Below are 25622 nucleotides of genomic sequence, written 5' to 3'. Positions count from 1 at the left end.
GGGTCTCACTCTGTCACCCAAGTTGGAATAAAGTGATGTGATCATGGCTCACTGCAGCCTCAAACTCCTGGGCTCAAGCAATCCTCCTGCCTCAGCCTTCTGAGTAGTTGGGACTGTAGGTGCATGCCACCACACCCTGCTAATTTAAAAAATTTTTTAGAGACAGGGCCTCCCTATGTTACCCAGGTTGGTCTCAAACTCCAGTCTCAAGTGAGGTTCCCACCTTGGCCCCTCACAAAGTGCTGGGATTACAAGTGGAAACCGCTGAGGCTGGCCTTGGCATACATTTTCTATGCTCAATACATTTTCTATACTCTCAGTACATTTTCTATACTCAAGTGTGTGAGGAACCAAACACCTTCAACAATGTAAATGTTACAAAACTGATGGCAATTCAAATGCCTCCTGAAGGAAGCATAGGTCTCCCTTAAACCACCTGTTGCTCCAAGATCTGAGGACTGTGTGTCCAGATGATGGCATGCTGTCAGGAAAGTGTGTGAAGACCACTACTTCTACCCTGCTAGAGTGCACAGAGCCACCGTTCTAGAGCTGCCCAGAGCCTTAAGCCCATCCACCTCTATCAGGACCTTTGTCTCATCCAGAACTTTCTGAAGTCTCATCCAGGACCTGCCCTGATGTGTGTCTTCATTTTCATTCCCTATTCACCGGAATTGTTGCCAAGACCAGAATAAGACTTTCAGAGTCTCTGAGCTCCTCCATACATAAATACAAATACCATTGAATTTTTAAACTAACATGAAGTTCATAGGTATGCTGATAGCAGAATGGCTTTTCTTTCTAGATGATTTATTGATTATAAAAGTCTGAATGAATTTACTAAAATGAAGATTTTCTGACGTATGCTTATTTATTTATCTGTGCCTCCAGGATAATCTAGCAGTGACTGTAGACAGCATCTAGTGGCCATTTTCCCCCGACAAACTTTTCTGCCCACTGGCATAGCAAGATGTGATTTTACTGGGTCCTTGCTGTATTTCATAATTAATTTAAAGCCTTCTCCACATGGTCATGTAATTATTCTTATCCAACTGGTTTTATGTTGCAGTTTCTTTTACTGACAAATAACCTTCCTTACCATGTTTTTCACCCATCTTGTCACCTGATTCAAATGTCAACCTTTGTTCAGAGAAATAAGATCTAGGAAAACCTTTCAAAAAGTTTTTAAAAACATTTTTAAAAAGTAACTATGTATATCTAGGAATTGCTCTGGGAAAATATATATGCCTGACTCTCCATGCATAAATGTATATCTAGTGCAGTGATATACATGTGTATTACAAGTGAAATTTATATGTCGAAGATTATTTGGACAGAAGTGGACTTGATTAACTAGAGTTGCCTTTTTTGGATTTATGCCTTAGGATTGTGTTCTTATTATGTAATACACAGGCAAAGTTATGTTACTGTACCTCGATGCAGGGCAAAAATTTATGATGTTCTGCCAAAATTGCCACCTGAGGACACAGAGAACAAAGAAACAAAAAGTCCTAATCAGATTAGAGCTTAATGAACCAGCCTCAAGCCTGTCAGGAACTCACCAAATACCAAGTCATTCCAATGAATAAACAGTGGAACAAAAACTTGGAGAACAAAACGTTTTCTTAATTATTTGCATTCTTTTGGCAGCTGTAATTACAGGATATTTTCCATTGTCTGTTACCGCTTGCCTCTGTGCTGTTGTGTTTTTAAGATGTGGTTTGTTCTCTCTTTCCATGTAATTATGATGATCACTAAAATGAGCAAAATTTTCTTCTGAAATATATACAGGATGATAGATATATGTTTTCACTTAACTAGAACTTGTAGATGACTGGCAGTTTCAGGTTAGTTTTTGTGTAATTTAGTACAGCCATTCATTTAAAGCATACCAAACACACAAGATATCATAGTATACATTATATAGTTAGAATTAAAAAATCAGTAGTTTTTATAGTTAACATAGTGATATATTTGCCCTTTCTTCCAAGATATGAATTTTTAAGATAACATTTCTTTCCTGATGACTACAAAACAATACATGCTTATTTTAGGAGAGTGGGAAAAGCCTGCAATCTAGAGATAGCCACCATTAATTAGGTACATGAACCCTACTTCTAGCCTTTTTTTCTATACATTTTATTTAAAAAATTGCATATTATAATTGTTTTTAAATTTTAAAAACATATGCATACATTGTAAGCAAGTTTTCTTCTCAGTTACTATTCTTCTGTATCATTTATTTATTTATTTATTTATCTATCTATCTATTTATTTTGGAGACAGGATCACACTCTGTTGCCCAGGCTGGAGTGAAATGGTGAGATCATGGCTTACTACAGCCCCGACCTCCCAGGCTCAAAAGATGCTGCCACCTCAGCCACCTCAGTAGCTAAGACTAAAAGCGTGCATCACCATGCCCAGCTAACTTTTTTTATTTTTTGTAAAATTGGAGATTCCCTGTGTTGCCAGGGCTGGTCTTGAATTCTTGGGCTTAAGAAATCCTCAACTGGGCATGGTGGCTCATGCCTGTAATCCCAGCACTTTGGGAGGCTCAGGCAGGAGGATCACTTAAGATCAGGAGTTCAAGACCAGCCTGGCTTACATGGTGAAACTCTGTCTCTCCTAAAAATAAAAAATTAGCCAGATATGGTGGTACATGCTATTTGAAAGGCTGAGGCAGAAGAATCACTTGAACTGGGGAGGCAGAGGTTGCAATGAGCTGAGATCATGCCATTGGACTCCAGACTGGGCGGATCACCTAAGGCCAGGAGTTCGAGACCAGCCTGGCCAACATGGCAAAACCCCGTCTCTACTAAAAATAAAAAAAATTAGCTAGGTGTGGTGGTGCATACCTGTAATCCCAGCTACTTGGGAGGCTGAGACAGGAGAATCACTTGAACCCAGGAGGCAGAGGCTGCAGTGAGCCGAGATTGTGCCATTGTATTCCAGCCTAGGCAACAGAGTTTGACTCTGTCTCAAACAAACAACAAAAAAGGATTCCTCCCATTTCAGCTTTCCCAAGTGTTGGGATTATAGGCATGAGCCACTGCTTCCAGCATGCTTCATGTCTTTAAATGGCTGCATGATATTTTGACATGTATATACTAAAATTCAGAAATGATTTTTAGACTAGATGAAGCTCTAGTGGTATATCTAGCTTAAGATCATAGCTTCTGGTGGCAGGCTGATTCGGGCTTCAGTTTCTTAATTACCCAGAATGCTTACTTTTATTGATTTGAATACCTTCAGATGGCCAAGCCCTTTTCCATTTGCTCTGTTCTTAAGTGCAAAGCCTTACATTACCCATGGTTTTAGCTTTACCTATTCCATGCATTTTGTCTTCACATCGGCATCTGCCACCTTTGGTATCTGATAAGAGATAAGGGAAATGGTAGAGGATTTAAATATGACTGAAAATGTCTTTCCTGGAAGGCCCATCACAGTTTAAGTGGGAGCTACTTTTTCTTTCACTGATGAGCTGTTTTGTCCCTTGTAACTAGCATTGTTTTGTCTTTGTGATGTCCAACGGGTGTATATGTGCTATTTGGAAAGAAAATAGAACAAGAAATTAGGAAAGTGGGTTGTGTTGAGTCGGCTTAGTTACCTTGGCAGCACTTTACCCAGAAATCAGTGTTTTGTTTGGTCCTGGACAGGGTAGGCCAGGCTGCAGTAACAAATCAACTCTGAAATCTCTGTGGCTCAGCAAAAAAAGTTTATTTATTGCTCACCCAGGGACAGACGGCGGCTGGCAGGGATTTGCCTTCATCCCGCAATTCAGCAATGTAGGCTCCTCCACTTGTTGTAGTGCCATATCAATATGTAGCTTCCCAGGTCGCTGCTAGAGGGGAAGAGAAGGATGGAAAGTCGCACCAGCTCTTAACTGCCTCAACCCAGAGATGACACATGTCTCTTCTGCTCCCAATCCCTGGGCCAGAACTAGTAAAGTGGGGTGCTGAAAAATGTCGGGAGTGCATGGATATTTGGAGAGTGCAGTCTCTGCCACCTTATTTCATATCAAACCACAGAAACAAAATTGGTAACTCTTCTTAGTAAACTGGAACAGAGTATCAAAAGGATTATGAGGACCAGAGCACCTGGAATGACTAATAAGTCCATTAAGCCAGGAAAATTAGAACAGTCTGAGGAATCATAATGGTCAGAATGGAAAGAAGCTGACTAAAGGGCTTACTGGATGAAATTAACCAGATAGAATGAGACTGGAGAGAAGAGGTGGCCCAGGAAGTCATAACCTCATGTTCCTGACTTGGACTTTCTGTAAGTGTGATTCTCAACCTGGTTACTCAACAGAATCATACAAGGAACTTTAGAAAAGTAGTGTTTGGGCCTCACTTGAGGCCGATTGAATCAAAATCTCCTCAAGAATATAATATAATATTCATATATTATATTTTAAAAGCCCTTCCTCATTATTCTGATGCAGCCACTGGTCTGTAGGCCAGAGTTTGAAAAGCATCAGAGGACAAGGAGGTAGAAGGTGTCCTTAGGATGAGATACTAATGAGAGACTGAACCTTAGAAAGATTGTGGAAAGTTTCACACCAGTGGTCCTGTGGTTGGGTGATGGTTAACATCACAAAGAGAAGTAAATCCCAGACCTGCCTCCTGGTACCCTGAGTCGAACTACCTCAACCATCTACCTGGTCAGTTACTTACTACCTAGATGTGGAGACCGTATCTCACAGTCCTGTCAGGCAGGAGTGGTCCAAACACCTTGGTTATCAGCTGTCTCTTGCTCAGGAAATTACTAGGTACCAACATTGTTATATATGCAGAGGGTCTGAAAAATGAATGCAGATTAATTTCCAGTTCTACATAGAGCACATCTGTAAAATATGACCTTTGGTTAGTGACTGGAGTGTTTCTCTACAGTATTGGTTTTTGAATGTGGCTTTCCCTAGACGTGTCAAGACACAACAGGACCAAAACCTGTTGCAGTTTTTGGGCCTCACCTGAGGCCTATTGAATTAATCTCCTTGATCATAGCCCACTGCAGCCTCGACCTCCTAGGCTCAAGTGATCCTCCCACTTCAGTCTCCTGAGTAGCTGGGACTCCAGGTGCATGCCACCACATTTAGCTCAGTTTTGGTTTTGATTGCCATTTCACAGCTCTGATATAGTGCATTTGTTACTCAGCTGTGTAACTTTATATTTGAATACTCATTAATTGACCTTGACATCACCCCAAGCTTTGCCCTCCACTCTCAATTTGGGATCTAATATTTACCTGCTACTTCAGTTCTTCCTACCCTGGCCTACAGACCAGTGGCTGTGTCAAAATAATGAGGAAGGGCTTTTAAAATATAAGATATGAATATTATATCTTCTAAAAAAACAAAAAAGCTACTGCACTCCAGCCTGGGTGACAGAGTGAGACCCAGTCTTTTTTTATTTTTTTCTTTTTTTTTCAGAGTCTCACTCTGTCACCCAGGCTGGAGTTCAGTGGCGCAATCGCAGCTCACTGCAACCTCTGCCTCCCAGGTTCAAGTGATTCTCCTTCCTCAGCCTCTGGAGTAGCTGGGATTATAGGCACTCACCACCATACCCAGCTAATTTTTGTATTTTTAGTAGAAATGAGGTTTCACTATGTTGGCCAGGCTGGTCTGAAATTCCCAACCTCAAGTGATCCGCCCGCCTCAGCCTCCCAAAGTGCTGGGATTACAGGCATGAGCCAGCCCACCCGGCCAGAGACTCTGTCTTTTAAAATAAAAACAACAAACAAAAACTGAGCAAAGACAAATAAATTAGCCGGAATAATGAACTCCAGGAGGAAACATGAACAACTGACTAAAGCCTAGTGGAAGCCCAGCTGGTTTGTAGTTGCTTTTACATCACCCGCACATGCCTTCCTACTCCATAATTTTATAGATGCTGCTTGAAGCACAACTGACTGTAGAAGGTGCCCTCTTAGTCTTACGGTTTTCTCTGAAAGACAATAGCCTTGCTTTATACAACTGCACTGTTTGTTATAGCCATAGTCATGCTTCATTCAGACAACAGCAGTGGGTTTTCAGAGTGATTCATCTGTTTTTCTTGTACCTAACCACCCTCTTATTTGCTTCAGGTCCTGCATGTGTCTGGCTGGGAGAGCTGGAAGAGTAGGGTTTGGGTGATATCTGCTTCTGAGCCACGTTTCAGGACTGTGGATATTTTTAAGCTGAAGGGGAGAAGTCCAGTGGAAGGCATGCAGGGAGCTTTTCATCTACTTGAAGGAATAGACTTGCTCTGTATTACTCTGAAGAAACCAATATTTTGAAATTCCAATAAGGCAGGCTCAAAATGAAATATTCTGAACATCTGAGCTGTCCAACAATGATGCTGGCTTCCTGGGGCATTACTCAGCTACTTGTGTGCTTCACTGAGGTTTTTTTTTTTTTTTTTTTTTTTTTTTGAGATTGAGTCTTGTTCTGTCGCCCAGGCTGGAGGGCAGTGGCACGATCTCGGCTCACTGCAACCTCTACTTTCCAGGTTCAAGAGGTTCTCCTGCTTCAGCCTCCCGAGTAGCTGGGACTACAGGCACTTGCCACCGTGCCTGGCCAATGTTTACATTTTCAGTAGAGAAAGGGTTTGACCATGTTGGCCAGGCTGGTCTCGAACTCCCAACCTCAGGTGTTCTACCTGCCTCGTCCTCCCAAAGTGCTGGATCATAGGCTTCAGCCACTGCGTCCAGCTGAGCTCTGAATGTTGAGGCTCCTCAGATTTCGGTCGGGGCCTCTCTTCTCTTTTACACAGTTTTTCTTTAGCACCTCATCAAGTTCTGTTGTTTTAAGTGCCATGTATATGTCCGAATGAACCCATTGCTTTCTCCAGTCAAATCTCTCTTGTCTTATATACTCAACTACCTCAATGACCTTCCACTTGGATGTTTCACGAGCACCTTGAACTTAACATGGGAAAAATAAAACCCTTGATTTCTTCTTCATCCTATCCTGCCCCAAAGTCTTATTGTCCTCCAACCTGCCCTAGATTAGTCAATGGCACCAACATCTAACTGTCACTTAACCCCAGACTTCTGCCTCTCTCTGCCTGTCACACTCAAACCACCTCAAGTCAATCACCTCCAGACTTGAACAAGAACACGTGTCTCATTCATTGAGTTCCCTCAAACCACTGGCACACAGTCCATTCTTCCTAAGTACTTGATGAATGAATGAATGATGTAGAATGATCATCTGGAAGAAATAATAGTGGCCCTTCTAACTTACTGAGTCTACCATGTGCTAGGTGTTTAAGTATTACGTTTCTGTTCCTAATGACAACACTTCAAAGTAGGTAGGCAAGTTAGAAAGCTCATAGAACTGAGAGTTTGGTATGGCTTTGCTTTTAAGTTTTATTAGGTGCTTTGTGTGTTTTTTGTTTTGTTTTGTTTTGAGGCAGTGTCTCTGTCACCCAGGCTGGAGTGCAGTGGTGCAATCATAGCTCATTGTAAGCTCAACTTCCTGAGCTCAAGCGATCCTCTTGCCACAGCCTCCTGAGTAGCTGGGACCATAGGCAGGGGGCATTATGCCTGACTAAATTTTAAAATTTTGTAGAGATGGGGGTCTTGCCATATTGCTCAGGCTGGTCTTGAACTCCTGGCCTCAAGTGATCCTCCTGCCTTGGCCTCCCAGAGTACTGAGATTACAGGCATTAGCACTGTACCCAGCATGTATGGTTTGTTTTTTTTTTTTAATAGCATATATAGGCATAGTGCTGAGGGCTTTATATGTCTATTATCTCATTTAATCCTTATCAACTACATATAGGGTAGCTTTTATGCACCATTTCGTTGATAAGAAAACTGAGGCTAATGCAAAATTAAGCAATTTGACCTAGGTAAAACAGCCAGGAAGTGATGGGACTGATATTTAAGCCCTGGTCTATAGGTTCCTACGGCTATATATTTCCCTGCTATATGAGAGAGCAACCTCTAACAAGGATACCACTGAAGGAATGCCAACATTTTCTGAATTGTTGTTGTAGATGATCTTTTGGTTTCTTCAAATTGGAATTTTTTATCTTTATATTGTACAAAGAGTCTTTTCCTCTGCTTCTTTAGATTCAGTTCATTAGACATCCCTACCATTTTAAAGAAAGTAAAAATAACTTCCCAAATTTCATAGAAAACTTAGAAATGCTCTAAACCCACACACAAATTGCACCCAATGTGACTGTGAAGATCTCCTTCTGGTCAGGCATGGTGGCTCATGCCTGCAATCCCAGCAATCTGGGAGGCTGAGGTGGGCGGATCACTTAAGATCAGGAGTTTGAGACCAGTCTGGCTAACATGGTGAAACCCGGTCTCTACTAAGAATAAAAATATTAGCCAGGCATCATTATGCACTCTTACAATCCCAGCAACTCAGGAGGCTGAGGCAGGAGAATCACTTGAACCCAGGAGGAGGAGGTTGTAGTGAGCCAAGATCATACCACTGCACTCCAGCAACCTGGGTGACAGAGCGAGACTGTGTCAAAAAAAGAAAGACCTCCTCCTTTTTTTGTTTTGTTTTTTGTTTTTGTATGCTTTGGCACAAGTCAAAATAGAATTCCTATCTTCTTAATACCTAAACTAAGTTAACCGGCCTGGCAATGGTTCCCAAAGCCATGCCAGCAGATACGCAGAGCAAGATGTCACCCCCTGGGGCTGACTCAGCACACAAAATACCTAGTGACTTGAGGAGTATTGTTCTCTAAGATACAAATTTACTAAAATCTATTCTAAGTACTTGAATAAAAAAAGATATTATTACAATTAATGTGCCTTTATAAAGACAAATTTTCCGCCTACCTATAGATAGCTCTCTGATACCAGAGTTCCATTCCTTATAGTTATACAATCATGTGGAAATTGTTTTATGCTAACTTCTGTACTCTGACATCATTTTTAAGAAGGAGGTTAGTAAAGGTGCCCACTAGACAAACTTCTGCAATAGGAAAAGAGCACTGGGTTAGTCAATGAAATAACAGAATTGAAGCAACGGGAAACAATGTCTGTAAGCAATTCAGGCTGGGAGTGATAAGCCTACCTGTGAAGTCAGGAGACTGAGGTTGAGGAAGAAGCAACAGAAACACCAATTCCTCTCTATACCTATTGCAAATGGTTTCGGGACTTGTAAGCATAAATGTTACTTTTCCCTCCAGTGGGCCTGTATGAGGCTCACTTCAAATTGCTCTTTCAATTCACAAGCCTCCAGCGTTCTGAAATATTTTCAGACATTATTTGTATCTATATAAGGATAGCAGGTACTTTTCCATTGCCTACCTGGTGCTGCTCTAGGTCAATTTGGGATTTGAATGCAGGGATTCCGGCTCCATACTGTGCTCTATCCACTACACTGAACTGCCTCTTCATGAGAAGCTTTTTTAAGAAGTCCCCCAGTTAGAGGAACTCGTCCATCGGCAACTCACATTGGTGCGAAAGTGAAGCAGCAAATCAGATCGGGAAGTGCCATCTCCAACACCAACAAGGGGCCCTAGAGTCACCAGCACCACTCCCGGCCTAGCTGAAACCTCGAAATTTAGAAAGAAATTCACAGGCTTGGCTCATTGCGAGGGCGAAGGGAGGATGGTATGAAGAATGAGATGTTAGAGCTCTTTTTGAGTTGGGGGAGGGAGGCTGCCCCATGCCTGGGAGGTGGATGGAATTACAGAAGAGAAATCTTAAGATGGGTAGAGTCCAAATGGATGAGGGTTTTAACTTTCCCCTCTTCTAGTTTGGGAAGTGCTTCTAAACTTGTCCCCTGTTTTCAAAATAGAGATATTTTCTCTGAAGTGCTCACTGGTGATTTTGCTTTGTGGACACGGAGAGGACAGGATGGCCAGGAAAGGGAGATTCATCCCACCCCTTTGTTTCCATGGTTCCCATGCACCTATAGGGTGGACTAAGACTCCGTATCTGGAAGATGTCTCAATCGTGAGAAAAGGGAGGTAAAAGGAAGAGCACAGGCCGGAATGAGATAACATTCTGCCTGCACCTGCAGGTCAGAGCAGCTCTCTGTGAACTTGAATGTGATTGTGAGTCATCCGGGGATCTTGTTAAAATGCAAATTCTGGTTCAGCCGATCTGGGGTAGGGCCTGACATTCTGCATTTTTAACTAGTGAGGCTGATCCTAGGGTCCTATGTACAGACCGCACTTTCAGTTGCAAGGAGCTAGAGGACATGCCAGCTGGGAGGCAGAGGGACATTATACAGCTGGAATAGGCACGTATTTTCATTACTGTTCACTGTATATTCCTGAGAGAAGGGAACGTGGGGTGACTGTCCTTCAAAGTCTTTTATCTCCCTGCTGCACAGTTTGAGTCAAGGCAGATAGCACTTTTATCTGGCCCTAGAGGCATCTGTTGGGGGCCCTGGGACAGTTACCTGTACTTTTTGTCAATACGAATGCTGTCCTCCACTTCTGTGAATTGTGGGGAATATAGTCTGTTAAAGGATGCTAGAGGCAAAGCTGAAGGACAATGCTAGAACTACTGATTTTTTTTTTTGTCTCATTGCCCAAAAGGTCAGCATGCTTCCACAGCTCCAGTTTCCCCAGAGTTACCAGGGGAAAATGGATCAGAGTTTATGAGAGTTTTAACTTTCCCTCTCCTAGCTAGCTTAAGCTCTGGTGAGAGGAGTCATTTGTGAATTGCACCTCCTTCAAACATCAGTGAAGGCAGTTATTATTTGGGTTGTCCAAACTCTTTCCATGAGGAATGGAATGGAATTAGGAAACCTAAATTTAGATTAGGTGCAATGAAACAGTCTTCCTGAGACAGAAAAAGTAATTATAGAAAGGCATGTCAAAGAAAAGCCCTGCTAACGTTTCTCGGGACTTTCCTCAGGGACAGATTACAGGGAGTGGAACCTGCCTGGATTGCCCATTATTTTTTTTTCTCAAGGCAGTCCCATGACCTGATAGCTACCACAGGGAGCAAAGACAATGTGTGGAATCAGGCCATGTGTGGGGCCAAGATAAACTGTGCTAATGCCCTGCCTGCTCTGGATGGCTTAGGGCCTGGCCGTCACCTCTGTGAGCACAGGACCCCTGTACCCTGCTCCTCTTCCTGGACAGATGAGTCTCCCACAGTGACCACCCCACAGGACCACAACTAGCAAGACAGAAGCCATGTGTTATTTTATTAAATAACAATATTCTTAGAGAATTCCCTGTACCTTGAGTTTATTTTTCCTTCAAAGCATTTTTTTGAACATGGCTCAAAAATCAAAACTGGCCATGTGCAGTGGCTCATGCCTGTAATCCCAAGTTTAGGAGGCCGAGGTGGATGGACCACCTGAGGTCAGGAGTTGGAGACCAGCCTGGCCAACATGGCAAAACCCTGTCTCTACTACTAAAAATACAAAAATTAGCTGAGTGTGGTGGCGCACACCTGTAATCCAAACTATACGGTAGGTTGAGGCAAGAGAATCACTTGAACCCAGGAAGTGGAGGTTGCAGTGAGCTGAGATTGCACCATTGCACTCCAACCTGGGCAACAGAGTGAGACTCTGTCTCAAAAAAAAAAAAAAAAAAAAATCAAAACTATCGAAGCCAGGCATGGCGGCTCATTCCTATAATCCTAACACTTTGGGAGGCCAAGGCGATGGATGATTGGAGGCCAGGAGTTCAAGACAAGCCCGGCCAACATGGCAAAACCCCATCTCTACTAAAAATATGAAAATCAGCTGGGTGTGGTAGCATGTGCCTGTAGTCCCAGCTACTCAGGAGGCTGAGGCAAGAGAGTGGCTTGAACCTGGGAGGTGGAGGTTGCAGAGAGCCAAGATCATGCCACTACACTCCAGCCTGGGCAACAGAGAGAGAGCCTGAAAGGAAGAAAGAAAAGAAAGAAAAGGAAGGAAGGAAGAAGGAAGAAGGAAGGAAGGAAGAAAGGAAGGAAGAAAGGAAGGAAGGAAGGAAGGAAGGAAGGAAGGAAAGAAGGAAGGAAGGAAGGAAGGGAGTGAATCTAATATTAAAACCACACTAAGAAAACACTTGTCATCTGTTGGACTGGCAGAATTCAGAAGTGTGATACACTCTCCCTCCGCAAGGCTGTGTAGGAACCGGTACCCTCATACATTTGCTGATGGAGAATCAAATGCTACAATGTTCCAGGAAGAGAGACTGGCAATAGCTATCAACATTACAGATGCATTTACCCTTTAATCCCCCAACATCATGTCCCTGTATCTAGCTGTGAGTTACACCTGTACACATTAAAAAAGTAGTGCCCGAAAAGGATGTTTCTGGCAGTATTGTTTGCAATAAAAGAGACTGAAAACTACTCAAGAGTCCAACAACTAGGAGACTGGTTGAATAGAATCTAATACATTCACGTATTGGAATAATCTGCAGCTGTCAAAAAGAGCGAGAAGATGTCTACGTATGGACGTGGAGAAAGCTCTGTGATAGTGAAAAGAAAGGCAAGTGTAGAACAGAAAACTCTAACTTTTGTATAAGAAAGAGAAATATAAGAACATGTATTCATATGTGTGTAACAACATAGTGTAAAGATAAACAGAAACTCAAAAACTAATGTAGAGTGGGCAGGGGAGGAACTTGGTGGATAGAACAGAGAAGGGCAAAACGTCCCAGTGTACCTTCTTAGACAGATTTTTTTTTTTGACGGAGTGTCTAAAAACGCTTTTTTTTTTTTTTTCAGACAAGGGTGAGCCACTGTGCCCAGCCTTATTACTTATCGTGAGCACAACAGAATATTGTCATACCTTTAAGGGCCATTTGTGAATGTTAGTTTCATGTCCTTTCCCCGTTCCTATTATTGTTGGTTTAAAAAATCTGGATTTCTGGGAGCTATTAGACATTGAGGAGATCAGCGTTTGTTTACAAATTGCAATATTTTCATCAGTTTTTCTTTTGTCTTTGGATTTTGTGTGTGCTTTTTTTTTTTTTGTCATGTTGTTTAAGGTTTTTATTTTTATACATTCGATTTTATCATTATTTTCTCTTTAGGTTTTTGAAGTAGAATCATAGGTAGCTGGATCTTCCCCACTGTAGTTCTATAATAAGATCTATCTATATTTTCTAAAATACTTGTTTGATTTTGTTTTTCTATTTAAATTTGTGATCCATTGGGTATTTATCATGGCGTATGATATGATAGATCCAACATCGTCTTTCACTCCATTGTTTTCATGCAATTTATTAAAGATGTCATCTTCACCAGTGCCATTTCCTACATGTGTTTGTCCCTGATTTTGGAATTTCTACTCTATGCCACTGGTCTCTCCATTCATCGGTCAATATTAAAGTGTTTTAATCAATAAGGTCTTAGATTAGATGTAATATCCGGAGATTTTCCAGGTTTGTTGGCCATTCTTGCTTGAATTTTCTTAGCTTCATTAAGCACAGGTATTGATCGACTTACGACATATGCAACTTATGACCATTCGACTTTAGGACCACAATCGCTAGCCACGACTGCTCCGCGTCTGGCAGCGCAAACGTTGCCCAGCTGGGCGTTCGACAGTGCGGACCAGCTTCCGGCAGCACTACCATCTCCGCGTGCACCATTTCAACTGTTATCCCAGACTCAGTACAGCAGTTTGTGTTTTGTGTCTTGGATATTTTTCATTAAACCCCTCCCAATAAACTTCTTATACATTTCGAAGCAATGGACCCAAACATCGAACGATTTGCAAGGATTGAATGGATGGCGCACGATGTGTTTCGTCCATATTGTGAAATTTATGAAGAAAAAAAGAAACATACAATTCAGACAAAGCTCACCATGTTTATGAAAAAAACCAACTCCGGTAACCCCAACTGCTGCCTCAGATGACGACATCAATGATCCGCAGCCAAGCACCAGTGGCCAATAAAATGTTTCGTACATGCTTATATATTTTGATATGTTTTGCAATTGGGAAAATGTTTCCTATGGTATTTTTTACACCTGTATTTTGTATTTTTGTATGCACCTGTATTTTGTAATTTTGTATGTTTTGCAAATATTAAACCAGTTGTACTGGTAATGCAGTGCTTTACTTAAACCTGACGAATGTACAAATAAGAAACAAAATGGTGTAGAGATTATACAAATGGCATAAAATGAACAAAGAAAATTATGATATATAACAATAATGAAAGAAAATTATGATAAAATATGACTTAAAGATTTTTATAACATCATTTCACAGTACTGTACATATAGCCTACTCAACTTACGACCAAATTGTGTTACGACCGGTCTGTCAGAACCAATCGTGGTCCTAAGTCAAGCACTAGCTGTAGAATGAACACTAATGATGTTGAGTCTTTGTATCAAGAAACATGAGATATATTGTTTCATTTGTTTAAGTGTACTTTTTTTTCCTTCAACAGTGTTTTAAAGTTTTTCTTAGGTATAGGTGTTGCTCATTTGTTAAGCTTACTTCCAGGTATTTTATCTTGTTTATTGTGATTATAAACAGCAAAAATATCTGTTTTTCTGTATATCATTTGCAAATGTGAAGGCTACCTACTTTTTCATATTAATTTAAATCTTGCTACCTTACAAATATTGCAGTTTTATCATTCAATCCTCTTATGTGTTGTAAAAGGCAAATTAAATATTATACCATTTGCAAATAGAATTAGTTATATATATATATACATATATTTTTTTTATTTTTTCCTGCATTCATTTTTCCATTTTGTTCTTTTCTTTAAAAAAAAAAATGTGTGTGTGTGTGTGTGTGTGTGTGTGTGTGTAAGTTCCAGGGTACATGTGAAGGATGTGCAGGTTTGTTCATAGGTTAAATGTGTGCCACGGTGGTTTGCTGCACTCATGAAGCCATCACCTAGGTATTAAGCCCAGCATGCATTAGCTTTTTTCCCTAATGCTCTTCTCCAGCCCTGCCCTCCCCCAAAAGGCCCCAGTAAGTCTTGTTTCCTTCCCTGTGTTCATGTGTTCTCATTGTTCAGCTCCCACTTATAAGTAAGAACATGTAGTGTTTGCTTTTCTGTTCCTGCATTAATTTGCTGAGGATAATGGCTTCCAGCTTCATCCATGTCCCCGCAAAGGACACGATCTCATTCCTTTTTATGGCTGCATAGTATTCCATGGTATATATGTGCCACTTTTTTTTTTTTTAATCCAGGCTATCATTGATGGGAATTTGGGTTGATTCCATATCTTTGCTGTTGTGAATAGTGCTGCAGTGAACATAAATGTGCGTGTATCTTTAGAATAGAATGATTTATATTCCTTTGGGTGTATACCCAGTAATGGGAATGCTGGGTCAAATGGCATTTCTGGTTCTAAATCTCTGAGGAATTGCCACACTGGTTTTCATAATGGGAGAACTAATTTACATTCCCACCAACAGTGTAAAACTGTTCCTATTTCTCTGCAACATCACTAGCATCTGTTGTTTCTTGACTTTTTAATAATTGCCATTCTGATTGGCGTGAGATAATATCTCATTGTGGCTTTGATTTACATTTCTCTAATTAACAGTGATGTTGAGCTATTTTTCATGTATTTCTTAGCCACATGTATGTCTTTTATTGAGAAGTGTCTGTTTATATCCTTAGTCTACTTTTTAATGGGGTTGTTTGTTTTCTTGTAAGTTTGCTTAAGTTCCTTGTAGATTCTGGATGTTAGACCTTTGTCAGATGGATTAAGAGTTAGTTTTTCCTCTTTCTTTTCAGTTCTTACACTACTGATTTTCTTCTGTTATCTAACGGTGTAAGTTAACAACTTCAATGAAACATTAAATACCAGTGCTATAATAGGCATCCTTGTGTTGTTCTGGGCTTTCTATTTATATATCTTTTTCATGTTAGCAAAATACTTACCAAGTTTTATTTTATTGAATTTTAAAAATTAATAATGGACATTCTATTGTAGCAAATATAGTTTTAATATTTGCAGAGATGATTTGTGAATTTGAATTTTCTCTTTAAATCTTCTTAAATTTGACAAATTGCATCAATTGACTTCATGATGCCAAGTATTCTTAGATTTATGGAGTAAACCCCACTTGATTATGGTGTATTATTTTATTATTATTATTATTTGAGATAGAGTCTTACTGTGTTGCCCAGGCTAGAGTCTGGTGGCATGATCATAGCTCACTGCAGCCTTTATCTCAAGCTAGTCTCCTGCCTCAGCTTCCCAAGTAGGTAGGACTACAGTTCCATGCCATCCTGCCTGGCTAATTTTTTTTTTTTTTTTTTTTTCAGAGATAGGGTTTTGCTACATTGCCCAGGCTGATCTCAATCTCTTGGCCTCAAGCAATCCTCCTGTCTTGGCCTCCCAATGTGCTGGGATTATAAGCATGACTCATTACACCTGGCCAGGGTATTTTTTTTTTAATTATTTTTATTTTTGAGATGGAGTTTTGCTCTTGTTGACCAGCCTGGAGTGCAGTGGCAAAATCTCAGCTTACCACCATCTCTCACCATAGATAAAGAAGGGCATTTTATAATAATAAATTTATCAACTCACTAGAAAAACATAATAGTTATAACATAAAGTGCTGAAAGCCAGAATTAAAGAACAAATGTAGAAAGTGGCAAGCACTTTAGTTTATATGCCTAATAACAGAACTTAAAAACAAAAATTGCCATTACTAAATTATAATTGGAGACTTTAATGCCATTCTTCCAAAGATAAAAGAATAGCTAGACAAATTAAATCAGGAACACATAGATCTTTACAAAATTATCAGCCATCTTGATCTACTTGATATTTATGGAATCCTACACCCAACATTTGAAAGAATACAAAAGGCACTTTTTTTTTTTTCAAAAGCAATGTGGTATATTTGCCAAGATGGATGATATATTCAGCCATAAAACAAGTCTCAGTCAAGGATTCTAAAATAATGAAATCATACTGAGTATGCTCTCTGATTGTGGTGGGATTAAATTAGAAACAAGATATCTAAGAAAACCCCAAATATTTGAAAATTAATCAATATCCTCCTAAGTAATTAACAAGCTAAAGAAAAAAATTGCAAGAAGAAGTTAGGAAATATTTTGAACTGAGTGATAAAAATACAACATACCAAAATGTGGGGGATGCAGCTAAAACAGTGATTGAGGCAAATCTATAGGTAAATCTTTTTCTTTTTTCTTAGATCTTTTTATTTCCTGAAAAGATATTAATTTATACATGTAAGATGTATAAATTAAAGAAAAACAAAAAGATCTAAAATCAATGATTTACCTTTCAACCTTATGAAATTACAAAAAGAAACACAAAAATTAGCCCAAATAAGTAGACGGGAGAAAATAATAAAGATAGCAGAAATCAATGAAATGGAAATTGGGCAAACAATAGAGAAAAAAAAAAACTTATTCTTTTAAAATGTTAATGAAATTCTTAAAACTCTAGCCAAATACGCAAGCCCATAATTACCAATATCAGAAAAGGGGACATCACTTCAGATTCTACAAACATTAAAAAGATCATAAGAGAATGTGATGGATGGCTTTTGCCAACAAATTTGACAATATAGATAAAATAGACAAATTTCTTAAGAAAAGCAGATTACCAAATCAGAACCCCCCCCACCAAATAGAGAACTTAAATATTCTTATATTAATTATAGAAATCCAGTTCATATTTAAGGACCTTTGCACAGAGATAACTCCAGGCTCAGAGATCTTCACTGGTGATTTTCAGCAAATGTTTAAGGAATAAATAAAACTAGTTTAAAACAAAGTCCTTCAGAAAACAAAGGAAGAGGGAGTAATTAATTCATTACACACAGTTGGCATTATCCTGATACTAAAACAAAAGCATCACAAAAAAAGACATTATGTTGATATGCCAAATAAACCTAAGTGGTAAATTATGTAACAAAATTTTGGCAAATCGAATCCAGTAATATGTGTAAAAAGAGTAATACATTACAACAAATAGGGTTTAACAATGGCAAATAAATCAATGTATTTTACCACATTAACAGAGACCAAAATAATAATAATAATTATTATTATTATTGCAATTGAGGTAAAAAAAAGCCATTTCATAAAAATTTAACACTTGTTTGTAATAGAAATTCTTAGCATGGTAAGAATAAAAGGTGGTATTTTCCTAAATTTGATTTCAGAATATTTATGAATATTTAATGGATAACATTAAGCTCAATATTGAAAGAGAGAATACTTTTTCCTAAGATCAAAAAGGAGGAAAAGATGTCTACTTTCACTGTATTACTCAATATTTCACTAGAGTCTTCATTAATGTAATATATGAAAAGTAACAAAAGACATATAAATTGGAAAAGAAGAAGTAAAATTCTATTTGTTTATATATAAAATGATTTTGTACATAGAAAATTTTAAAGAATCTCCAAAGAGTTACTAGAACTAATAAGTGAATGCAAGATGGTAAGATACAAGGTCAATAAACAAAATGTATATTTCTATAAACTAACAGTGAACAATTAGACAACTTAAAAAAATTCCATTTATAGTAGCATAAAAATACTTGGGGATTGTTATGGTCTGAATGTTTGTGTCCTCCTTCACCACCACAAATCTGCATGCTGAAACTCAATTCCCAATGCAATAGCATTAAGAGGTGAGGCCTTGGCCGGACAAAGTGGCTCATGCCTGTAATCCCTGCACTTTGGGAGGCTGGGTCAGGCAGATCACAGAGTCAGGAGATAGAGGCCATCCTGGCTAATGCAGTGAAACCCTGTCTCTACTAAAAATGCAAAAAAATAGCTGGGTGTGGTGGTGCCCACCTGTAATTCCAGCTACTTGGGAGGCTGAGGCAGGAGAATCATTAGAATCTAGAAGGCGGAGGTTGCAGTGAGCCGAGATTGCACCATTGCACTCCAGCCTGGGTGACAGAATGAGACTCCATCTCAAAAAAAAAAAAAAAAAGAGGGGAGACCTTGAGGAGGTGACTATGAGTAGGACTAGTGTTCTCATAAAAGAGGCCCAAGAAAGCTTGTTTGCCTTTTCCACCATGTAAGTATGCAGCGAGAAGTCACTGTCTACAAGGAACAAGACACTTTCTGGTACCTTGATCTTGAACTTCCCAGCCTCCAGGACTCTGAGAAATAAATTTCTATTGTTTGCAAGCTACTCAATTTGCGGGCTTTTGTTATAACAGCCTAAATGGACTCAGACATGAATTTATCAAAAGATGGTAGGAACTTTACACTGAAAACTACAAAATCTTTCTGAGAAAAATAAAAGCAGACCTAAAAAAGATAGACATCCATTTGTGGATTAGAAGATTCAACATTGTTAAGACAGCAATTCTTACTAAATTGATTTATAGATTCAGTGTAATACCAATAAAGATACTAAGTTTGTTGGAAAAAATTAATAAGCTGCTTGTGAAATTTATAAGGAGAAGCAAAGTCAAAGAATAGCAATAATAATGTTTAAAATGAAGAGCAAAGTTGGAGGATATAGCCGGGCATGGTGGCTCACATCCGTAATCCCCACAATTTGGGAAGCCAAGATGGGTGGATCTCTTGAGGCCAGGCATTTGAGACCAGCTGGGTCAGCATGGTGAAACCCCATCTTTACTAAAAATACAAAAATTAACCATGTGTGGTGACACACACCTGCAATCCCAGCTAGTCAGTGGCAGAGGCAGAAGAATTGCTTGAACCTGGAAGGCAGAGGCTGCACTCCAACCTGGGGGACATAGCAAGATTATCTCAAAAAAAAAAAAAAAAAAAATATATATATATATATCAAAGTTGGAGGATATACATCTCTGAGTGGAAAAATATCAACTGTTTCTCTGCTGCTTACCCACTGGAACAGTCAACACAGAAGACTTCTGTGACCAAATATGCCATTTCTCCCCACCAACAAGCAAGCAATCAATCTGCAGTGTACACCAGCTGGGTATCCTCTAATTCAATGCAATTCTAATATCACTTACCTGGAGATAGCATCAGATCACACAGATTGAGAATTAGGTCCCTCAAGACTAAGTCCCATTTTCAATGCCAGCCACATGTTCCAGGGGTTTTACCTGTGCTTTTGACCTATGAAGTAGAAATTGGGGTTCCCATGCTCTGCCCCTTGGATTCAATTAATTTTCTAGAGTGACCCAAAGAACTCAGGTAAATATTTGTTTATCAGTTTATTACAAAGGACATTACAAAGGATATAGATAAAGAGATGCATAGGGTGAGGTATGGAGGAGGGGGCATGGAGCTTCCATGCCCTTCCAGGAACCTCCATGTGTTCAGCTATCCAGAGATAATAAAACCTTTATTGAGTTTTGATGATTGAGTAAACCAAACTATTGGTAATCACCAAGTCACTGGTGATCAACTTAACTTTCAGCCTATTTCTTTTCTCCAGAGGTTGGGGGCTGGGCTGAAAGTCCCAATCCTCTAATAATTTATTGGTCTTTCCTGTGATCAGTCTCCATCTTGAATCTACCTAGTGGCTGTCAGCCGTCAGTCAACTCATTAGTGTACAAAAGGACATCGCTTTGGAGATTCTAAAAATTTTAAGGGGAAACAGATCTGAGACCAAATATATGTTTCCAAACATATATTTCCCATTATCATAATACCTAATTTCAGAAGTTATGATAAAACTACATTATTCAATACATTTTGTTATTGGTATAAAGATCAACAGATATAAAGACAAATAGATCAATAGAACAGAATGGAAAATCTGGAAATAGACTCACACTTATATGATCGATTGGTTTGCAATGAAGCTGCCAAGTAATTCAATGTGGCACAGATAGTCTTTTACCAGTGCTGAAATAATTATATATCTCTATGGATTAATAAAAAATTAACCTTGATCCTTACCTCATACTATAAGCAAAAATTAACTCAAAATGAATCATAGAACTAAATAAAAAAGCTCAGACAAGAAACCTTACAGATAAAAGCACAGGAGAAAGTCTTTATAACATTGAGTTAATCAGAGTTTTCTTAAGTAGGACATGAAAAGCACTGATCATAAGACAGCATTGACAAAATTGGCTTTTGCAAAATTAAAAACCTATACTTTTAGAAAGATACAATGAAGAGCATAAAAAGGCAAATTGTAGATAGAGAGAAAATATTTGCAAAGCATATGTCTGTCAAAGGGCTTGTGTCCAGAATCTATAAAAAAATCTTACAATTCCATAGTAAGAAGGGAAGCACAATGAAAAATTTGGCAAAAAGATTTGAACAAACTCTTTACATAAGGAGACATACGGATGGCAAATAAGCATATGAAAACCTACTCAACATCTCTAGTCAACAGGGAAATGCAAATTAAAGCCACAGCAAGATCCTACTACACACTCACTAGAATGACTAAGGTGAAAAAGATGGCTAGTATCAAGCAATGGTGAGGAATGTGGAGCAACCCATGCCATTTAGTGGAAATGCAAAATGTTAGTCTTTTTCAGAAAGCCGACAACCCCAAATATTGGCAAGCATTTAGGGGGCACGATACCTCTCATTCATTGCTAGTGGAAGTGTAGAATTATGCAGTCACTTTGGAGAACTGTTTGTTAGTTTTTAATAAAATTAAACATGCCAGGACTTATCACTTCTACTCCCATGTATTTACCAAGAGAAACAAAAATATAGGTCTATAAGAAGACTCATACAAGAATATTTATAATCCTAAATTGGGAAAGAGAGCCCAGACGCCCATTAACAGGAGAAAGGATAAACAAACTGTGACATTCATGTGAAAGAATATTGCATGCCTGTAACAAAACATCTCATGTACCCCAGAAATATATAGATCTACTGTGTACTCCCAAATTTTTTAAAATAAAAAAGGAAAAAAGAATACTTTTCAGCCACAAAAAAATGAAGAACTACTCATACTTACATATGGATGAATCTCACAGACTGATGCTGTGTGAAGGTGAACACATGATTTCATTTACTGTATATGAAGTTCAAGAAAAGGCAACATTAATATATTGTTATATAAATCAGAACAATTATAGTCCATGAAGGAGCTGACTGGAAAAGGGTGCAAGAAAACTTTTTGAAGCCACTGAAATATTCTATGTCATGACAGGGCTGCTGGTTACATGGGTATATAAATTTGTCAAAACTCATCAAACTATGCACTTAAGATGGGTGTATAAATCTTTCTCTAGGAAAAATTATAAAGTGAGGAATTGTAGGAAGAAAAGAAGAAAAAAAGGAATGGTGGAGACATTATTACTAATGTGAATTTAATTTTCCCCTCCAGTTTGGAACTTTTTTTTTCTTTTTCTTTTTTAGAAACAAGAGAAGTAATCTTCCTGCCTCAGTTTCCAGTCCTCAGGCTGCTGGGATTACAGTCATAAACCACCATGTCCAGCCCAAGGCAAGAGTGTGGCGGCACAGTCTCAGCTACTGCAACCTCCGCTTTCCAGATTCACGTGATTCTCCTTCCTCAGCCTCTGGAGTAGCTGGGATTACAGGCATGCACCACCATGCCCAGCTAATTTTTTACTTTTAGTAGAGACAGGGTTTCACCATGTTGGCCAGGCTAGTCTAGGACTCCTGACCTCAAGTGATCTTCCCACCTCAGCCTCCCAAAGTGTTAGGATTACAAGCATGAGCCACCACACCTGCCTTCTTTTTTCTTACTCCTCATCTTCTGTGCCAGAAGATAACTCTCTATTTGAAATGACTAAAGCCCTTTGTTTCTTTGAATTGGTTGATTTCATCAGGTTTAGATAGTATTAAACTGTAAGGGGCTGAAGTTAATATTTATTGGACTTAATTATTAAACTCTTGTTATATTCTTAATATGTTCTAGAAAAATATTATAGACACCTATGTACAATATTTTATTTACCCTTACAGAAAACCTATGGGGGAGTTCATATTACATGAAGTCAGGCTGGGTGCAGTGGCTCATGCCTGTAATCCTAGCACTTTAGCAGGCTGAGGCGGGTGGATCACCTGAGGTCGGGAGTTCGAGACCAGCCTAGGCAACATGGTGAAACTCCTGTATCTGCTAAGAATACAAAAAAATTAGCTGGGCGTGGTGTCAGGTGTCTGTAATCCCAGCTACTCAGGAGGCTGAGGCAGGCAAATTGCTTGAACCTAGGAGGCAGAGGTTGTAGTGTGCCAAGATTGTGTCATTGCATGTCAGACTCCATGGAAGGAAGGAAGGAAGTGGGGGGGGGGGAGAGACAGAGAGAAAGAGAAAGAGAAAGAAAGACAGAAGAAAGAAAGAAAGAAAAAGAAAGAAAAGAAAGAAAAGAAAAAAGAAAGAAAGACAAAGAAAGAAAGAGAAAGAAAGAAAGAAAGAAAGAAAAAGAAAGAGAGAGAAAGAAAGAGAGAAAGAAGAAAGAAGAAGTCAGCTCAGGTCGAGAGAGGTTACATGACTTGCCCAGAGGCAGACAGTTAGTTAGTGTTAAAGTTAGATTAGAACTCAGTTCTGGATTTTTTTCCATTTGACCCAATTCAGTTAACACTACAAAGAAACAACTTTCTCACTGCCAGTACTGCCCACTCCAAACTTCCCGTTCATGTCGCCCCTTCATTTCTTTTGGTTACCATGTTGATTATTAGTTTGTTAATTCTTTAAATCATTTCGCAAGGATTTACTGTACTGAACACCTCTTCTGTGCCAGGAATGTGTTAGGTGCCTGCTGGGAAGGATTTCAAAATTGAGGGTGGAGACAGGAAAATAGACAACATCATTGGCAGAATGTTAAGAGAGGGTCAGTATCAGATGGGTGTAGCCTCCAAGAGATCCTTAAAACAGACTGGGGGCACTAAAAACAGATACTCAAAACAGGCTGCGGCAGGCAAGACTTCTTGAAAGGGATGTGGCCTATGCCAAGCCAGCCAGGTGAAACAGCAGTGGGGGATGAGCCTGCAAAGGGAGCTGCCTGTGCATAGACATGGCATCACAGGGAATGTGCTCTTTTCTGGAACTGCATGTCATTTTATCCAAAAAGTAGATGGATTTCCAGTGGCAAAGGAAAGAACAGTGGGGACGAGAGAGTTAAATAGGGGCTTACTCATTAAAGTCCCTGTATGTTGGGTTTGAATTTTATAAAGAGGCAAGGGCAGGGCATCCAGGGAGTTTAAACTCCTTAGGCAAAGGGAATTGAAGGTGCTTGTGTTTTGGGACGATCACCCTAGCAGGATTAGAAAGGAAGAATCAAGCTGACGTTCTATAATGCTGTCAAAACCTAATGAGTGTCTGACACAGACGTGCAGTGAAGAAGGGTGAACCTGCCTTCTAGTCAGGAAGAGATTTCTTTCTCTTTCTTCCCTTTGTTGGTGTAAAGAGAAGAAAGTAAAGCACAGATGGGTTTCAGGCTTGGACCTGAGAAGCTGGTGGTGGTGCCTACTGAGATGAGAATGCTAGGGGAGCAGGTCTACCTAATGTTCCTTCCTAACCAGGGACAAAACCTAAACCGTGGACTCCAGTTACTCCTGCAGCCATATGGTACAGCCATTCAAGGTGCAATTTTGTTGTTCTTCAACCTGAATATACTATATTTTTGTCTAATTGTTTGATCACATCATTATTCCCCTATTAATAACCTAATATGAATTTGAAGAAGTGAGGCCACTGGCTAGATAACATTTATTGATTCTCTAAGAAAAATTATCTTCTTTGGCTAAATGAATTTAGTTAAATGATTTTTTTTTTTCTAAGAGTAGGAACTCATGCATGTACAAAAAGCCTTACCCCTTTTTCTTTTCTTTTTCCTTTTTCTTCCCCCTTTTCTTTTTCTTTCCTTCCTTCCACCTTCCTTTCTTCCTCTCTCTTTCTTCCTTCTTTCTTATTAATTTGGAAGAAAATTTTCTCCAAACTTGAACTTACTCCAATGACTGGCTCTAGCACAAACATCACGCACTCTGAAATCTGAAGTTAGATGGAAATGTGATACTGAGGTTGACATTTCCAAGAAGTTTTCCATCAAATGTGCCTGACTTACCACCTCCTGCTGTTCACATAATCCATGGTTTAACTTCTGCAGGACGGATTACATTCTAGCCCCAGCTGGTATGCAGATACCATCTCATGGAAAGAAATTTAAAAATAATTGTAAACTCATTAGATGTGGCAGTATCTGGGTGAGGAGGAGGACACTGGATGAGGGGACAGTGGATATAGGAGAAGAGACAGGGCACCTGTTTTCACTTCTAAGAGAGGGTACCAAGATTATATCACTGCACTCCAGACTGGGCGGCAGAGTAAGACCTTGTTTAAAAAAAAAAAAAAAAAAAAAAAAAAAAAAAAAAGAAAGAAAGCGAGGGCTTCAGAACTGTGCTAAGCAAAGCTGCTGCTGTACCAGTGCAGGGTAAGCAAACAGAACACACATCTCCACGTTTGCCTATGACACAATACTTTGGCAGAAGCAATAAAACCATTTTTAAGGAACCTTTTCTGGGGACTTTCAATGGTTGCTTTATTACAATCAATACTTGTTATACAAAACTAATACAAAGAACAATGTCCTGGGAAACTAGTCCTGAGCTCAAATCATGAGTTTTGTATTGATATGGTATCTGAATCAAAAGACTTAATTCCACAGGCTTCAGTGTCCTGACCCATCAATGAATGACAATAATTGCTACCAAGCAAGATTTTTTGAGAAAATCCTGAGATAGCCTTTGTGAAAAGTTTCCCAAAATGAATTTATTATTCCTATTTATTATTTTTGAGAAACATTTTTCAGAGTCAGAGGATATTTAAGTTTTTAAAAAAGCAAGGCACAAGAAA

The 25622-nt window shown here is 39.3% G+C and overlaps 1 long non-coding RNA gene across 1 annotated transcript in view; it reads left to right on the top strand.

Annotated features, from left to right (window-relative positions):
* The window catches only part of LOC116549263, a 134069-nt gene that overhangs the window by 5961 nt on the left and 102486 nt on the right, over positions 1–25622 (top strand). The window lies entirely within an intron of this gene.

Source organism: Sapajus apella, unplaced genomic scaffold (assembly GCF_009761245.1).
Source record: "Sapajus apella isolate SASKATOON/1434 unplaced genomic scaffold, GSC_monkey_1.0 scaffold6, whole genome shotgun sequence".
Lineage (NCBI taxonomy): Eukaryota > Metazoa > Chordata > Mammalia > Primates > Cebidae > Sapajus > Sapajus apella.
Note: the sequence above shows the minus strand (reverse complement) of the source record. Positions and strands in the feature narration are given on the sequence as shown.